A 6,000-nucleotide genomic window follows, 5' to 3' on the forward strand; every position below is an offset into this window, starting at 1 on the left:
ATTCTATGTGCTCCTCTTCGCCAATCAGCAGCCAGTCATGGAGCTGATATGCACTACATGTTCAGGCCTAAGCACAAGTCTATAACAGATAGACCCATTTATACATATTCTTTTGTGGTGACATCACTTTATTCAAACTGCATTTGTGTCCAGGTTTATCTGCAGTGTGTATGCTGCCTTGACCTTCCCTAAATCCCTAGCGATGCACGGTCCGGGTGCTGCGTTTATCAGACATTATCCAAAAATCTTGACTCCTAACTGCCTCCTCCTGTACACAAGCAGGTTTGTCCTCTGCTGACACTTGATACATGAAGAGCCTTTCCCGCCCCTCAATAACACACTCAGGTCCTAAAAGCCCAAAGAGTGCACGAGTTCATGGAAAAAAATACTAAATGTACGAGTCTATTCCCAGAAACCTAGCCCCTTATGTAAAAAATAAAATAAAAAATAAAATGCTTTGGTAGAATTTGCCTTGGCCCTTTGTAGCCTAGAAGCAAAATCAGTCATTAAAATGCAAGACATATTTTATTATAGGTTTATAATTACTAATGCATTTATGTATAAGCGGTAGCCTTTTACTATAAGGGTACATTAATTAACAGTTAGTTGATTCCTAGTTAATGCCTAAAAAGCATTAGCTAAGCATTAACTAACCATAAATAACGATTATTTACGGCTTAATAAGCATTAACTAATGATTTGGTTATGCTTTGTAAATACTTAACTAAGCATTAACTACCCGTTAATGACTAAACATTAACAGTTATAAAATGCTTAATACGTATTAACTATGCATTAACTGTAAATAGCATTAACTAACTGTAAATAGCAATAACTACGTTTTAACTAACAGTTAGTAAATGTAGCCTTATTGTAAAATGTTACTGTATAAGCTAATGTTGCAGCTGGTGAATGTGGGCTAATTTCAACTACTTAATGTTCTGCCTGCTGTCCATAAAATAAGTTGTATTATATAGTATTAATTGATTACATTTAACATTATAAAACATAAACGTGCAAAGAAGTCAGTCACTAAAGCTTTCAGACAAATGCAGAATAGTAAAAAGTACAATAGTTGCCTCTGAGAATGTAGTTGAGTACAAGTAAAAGTAAATTGAAATTTGAATTTGAAACAGTACTTAAAATAATCTGGTCTAATGTTCACCATACTAGGTTTGCATGTAAGTATGTTAACATTGGCTAATTAGCACTGTAACAAAAGTGCAAATGATGTTGGTGGAAATGTCATCAGTCAGGGGGGGGGGAGGGTCGCCAATGTTTTTACAATTCCTCCCAAAACAGGACGTGAATGCCTGTACCAAATTTCACTAACACAGATCGCAATCCATCCAGTAGTTATTAAGTATTTAGCTTGAATAATAAAAAACAAACTTCAACCTCATGGAGAAGGTAAAGGAATGTCCTGCTACAAGGAAGAAGCCACAATGATTCATAGTACAACCATGGATTACAAAATGACATGATTTCTTTACACAGTTCAGTCCTGACCAAAGAAGAGGATTGACTAATATGACTATCCACACAGCCGTGCTTCTGGTGGGGCTTATAAGAATTAGTCAGTTGAATTGGGGTTTGGTGACCAGGAATCCATGGCTGCAGGGAATGTTAGAGGGCTGCTTTCAGACCAAACAAGGTGCATGACGTCAAGGTTAGTGCATATGAAATCTGCACTGAATCCCCCAGGATCTGAGTTTTGTTGATCGGTTTGATTTTTTTTTTTTTTTTGGAGCACACCATCTCCAAGACTGCAAAGCTGTTGTTTCTATTATCACCACTTGTCCAGGGTTTGATAGGACAGACATGGTCTGACTGGGCTGGGTGAGAGGTCAAGGTGAGGATCATAGGTTATGCTACTGTGAGCGTCCATGCTTTCAGAAACCCTGAGGGGAGTGACATTCCTTATGTGGTTCTGGTTTTGTGTGTGGAGTTAGGGTGTAAGTTTACAGAATTTGGACAGTGGAAATAAGGCAAGGCTATAGTTAAAGGTGCACTAAGCAGTTCCAGGGAGGAGGATTTATTTACATTTGCAGAACATGCAGTTTACAAATCATGTTGTCATTCTTATTATTGAATAATTCTATCATCATAAATGCAGTTATTTTTAGGCACCAGGGGCCTGTTGCATAAAAGTGGAACTGAGATATCCAGGATGATGTATTGATTAATGATGAAATAGTTGACAGTGAGCAGTCTGCAGGTGCATCTAAAAAATAGAATATCATGGAAAGTCTATTCAAAAAGATTCATTACACAAAGAGAAATATGTCGATATCGATTTCAGATCGGAGTGACAGCAGACTGAGCCAATCAGGCAACAGAATAAGTTTATAATAATAATAAATAAATCTCCATGGTAACTTATGTCCCTCTGCTTTTATGCAACCGGATCATGGCTAACGCAAGCCAGGATAACCGAAATATCCTAGGTTAATCCCTTATCTTAGTTTTATGCAACAGGCCTCTGGAACCGAACGTAAGACTAAATTGTGTTTGTAAACAAAACTATGGGCCCTGCTGCTGTAAACAATGACCACGAAACAGCAACTTTTAAAGTAGCTTTCTGACTTCATACAGTATTCCAGGGATCCAATTTTCCTGTGAGGAAGTACATTTATTTAGTTAAAGGCCTACTTCACCGGTTTGAATATATAAATAAAAAACTTACTTTGTAAATATTACTGTGATGTCTTTTACTGTGACATCACAGTAATATTTACAAAGTACGTTTTTTTTAACCCTATATTTCTCTTTCTGTGATGTCACGAGAAAGAGAAATATAGGGTTAAAAAAACCCTCTTTCTGCCTTTTCTCAGGCTAGGATGAACCGATTTGAATTTTATTTGCACATTTATACTACATAGGATCTCAGAATTCAATACACCTTCCTATTCAAACCGGTGAAGTAGGCCTTTAAAGATGAAGTAAGCAATTTATGTATGTTAATATAAGTGTGAAATCGCTCATTATTCGTACAGTGATCACTTATATAGTGTGCGTGTTTCATAAAGCTGATCTCTCAGTCACTCACTCTGCATGTAATCTGCAAATAAACTTTCCGGGGATCCCGAAACTGGTATCCAATCAGAAGAGAGAACGCTTCAAACCGACACCCGTCTCAGTGCCGGTGCACGTGCATAGCGACAGATGGGTGAATGTGTATGCGCCAACAATGGCTGAGCAGGTAAAAATCCTTCCCAATGTCTGTTTTGATGGTTTTTATCATGTTTTATCACACTTATGGATCTGAGATGATGCTAGATAACTCGCTGCTTGAAGACCGCAGTGCATTAATGTGGTGACGTAGGGACGAGGGAGGGGACCGCTAACTGCAGTAACTGACAGGAAGTTAGCTAAACTGACCATTCCGCTTACTAAACCTTTAAGAGAATATACCTCAGAAAAGGTTCACTTCTCTGACAAGTCCAAAGTTGCATAGTGCACCATTAAGTGAAAATCATCTGTTTAGTATGTAAGTATTTCATAAGCATAACCTAGTTATTGTTTATTTATTTATCTATTTTTTGGAGCCGGACTACTCTTTAGTGGCCCGTGGTTTCACATTCACAAGGTCTCACCACTTTTCCGTCTCTCTCTGTTTTCCTCTGCTGCTGTCTGTACCTGAGGCCGCTGTGACAGCAGAGCCCAGCGGGAGACGAGGGTCTCTGGTGTTTGACTGACAGGCCAGTGATGAGCGCACAGAGAGAGGGTGAAGGGTGAAGGTCAGGGGTCAGGCTCCCATGGAGAGGGCTGGGAGCCGAGATGGGAAAGCAGAGGGGTAGAGGACTCGCTAAGTAGGACCGTGTGGTGGTCTGTGGGCTTTTGCATGTGAGAAACAGAGATGAACAAACACATTGCATATTATCTGATGAGACTTTATTGAAATCCGTTGTGGGGCAATGGAGCCACAATAATACTAAGTAGAAAATAATACCAGTAGAAATAACGCATATACCACAGCGGAGGATGTTATGATAATTGATGATTAAGAAATATACGTCTGTGTGTGTGTGTGTGTGTGTGTGTGTGTGTGTGTGTGTGTGTGTGTGTGTGTGTTTGTGTGTTTGTGTGTATTTAGGTGTGTGTGTGTGTGTGTTAGGACTATATTCAGTCAGTGTTTCTAAGAAGAAATGGGCTATGAAAAGGGAAATTGCACTGTATATTATCCCGCATACATATACGTACATCTGCATGTGTGAAGGCACACTGTAAAAGCTTAAAACCTTATCATATAGCCTATAAATTCAAATCTCTGATGATGGCACATGATTAAATAATGTTAAGGGATCGCCCAAGGTTTTACGTTTCATCCTGGAAGAGATATACACATCTGTACTCAAATTTCTTTGTAATCCATCCAGTAGTTCAAAAGGCAGTGCAAGCAAGCAATGATTATGTGCCTTGTTATGTACACTGAGTAGGCCTATCATTTTTACAAGTCTAGGAATGCAACATTAGTCCAGGTCCGCCACTGTTCACACATGTAGTGCACATACCTGGCATCCTTGCGTAGTCGACTCAAACAGCTGTTTGCACGGTGCAGTGGGTTTAAAAGGAGTTTCCAAAGTATCTAGGCCTGGCCATTTTAATTCCTCCCTCCACATTGATTCATGTATTATATAAAATAGTCATCCAAACCGCCTTCTTCGATGAAAACAATCTCTTGTACAGCACCTTGATGTGAACTTGTACTTATAGCAGGTTGGACTGTGTCTCTTCCATCCTGAATGGTGATTTCTGAACATATCTTTACTAGACCTCGATACTGGCTGGTAGGATATTTGTTTGTAAAAGATATTCTGGTATCAGCACTCAGTACGTCTCTCAAGAAGTGACAATACATTGCGGTAAGAACTGCCAAAGATTTGTTTGAGGTAGTTTAGAAACAGAGTCTCAATTACATACTTTGTCCACCAGAGAGCACTGGTACTTGTTTTTAAAACTGTGAAATGTCCTGCTCAGTACACACCTTGTTCACCATTTTTTAATAACCAAATTTATGCTAAATAAATTGTGTTGTGTGTTTATAGACTGATAGGAACATGTGTGGTAAACAATAATTATATACCGAAAGCTTGCAAAGGTGACTTAGAACAAAGATACATCTTCTGATAAAAGTGATTTAGGGAAGTGGTTCCCAACCTTTAAAGAGAAGAAACTCATGACTCATAATAACAAAGAGTGATGCTTGATTTGCGATTTTTAAATATTATGTTAATTGTTCTCTAGTGAATAGCCTCACAACTTCAGTGAAAAGGGTTGAAATCCAGTTTTTCACAATAAAAGGAAAATATTTGAGAAAGTTGAGATATTTCCATTCCGCCTTTGGTGAGACTCCCAGGTTGGAAACTGATGTTTCAGTGGGACCTTGAATTAAACCACATAATCCTTTGAGATGTTTTAACTTTTTGTGGACAAATTGTTCTCCATTAAACGTTGCAGTGTTGATCAATTACAACTAGATGTCACTCTACATCAACATTTATTCAACATCCAGCCTTTCTGTGTCCCTCAACACATGCAAAACCACTGGCAAGCACATGCATGTCAAACATACTCAGATTATACAGATCTTTTTAGCTGAATAGGAACTTCTTCTGTTTTAGGTCTACACATGTCTTTCTCCCCATCACTGAATTTGAGAAAAAAGATCAGCATCCCTGCATGCATCAGATCACACCGACAGGGAGCGCTGCTCCTGTGAGATCACCCATTGCTGTCTGTTTCAGCATGAGTATGGTCTTCTACTACACACAGGGCAGGGGATTATGTAATGTTTATTATAATGGCACTATATTTTTCAGCGGTTGTTTGCTTTCCCATTTTCCATGCAGAGGTGAAAGGGTCCTAATGAAGATGTCACATTTCAAAGATATCACGCGTGCAGGATGCCTGTCTCACGTAGCCTATGTGGTATCATCTCAATCACACACACATTTTTCAGTCACTAGGCTACCCAGCACACCGGTTAAGTCTCCACCA

The sequence above is a fragment of the Ammodytes marinus genome, assembly GCF_949987685.1.
Source record: "Ammodytes marinus genome assembly, chromosome: 13".
Lineage (NCBI taxonomy): Eukaryota > Metazoa > Chordata > Actinopteri > Uranoscopiformes > Ammodytidae > Ammodytes > Ammodytes marinus.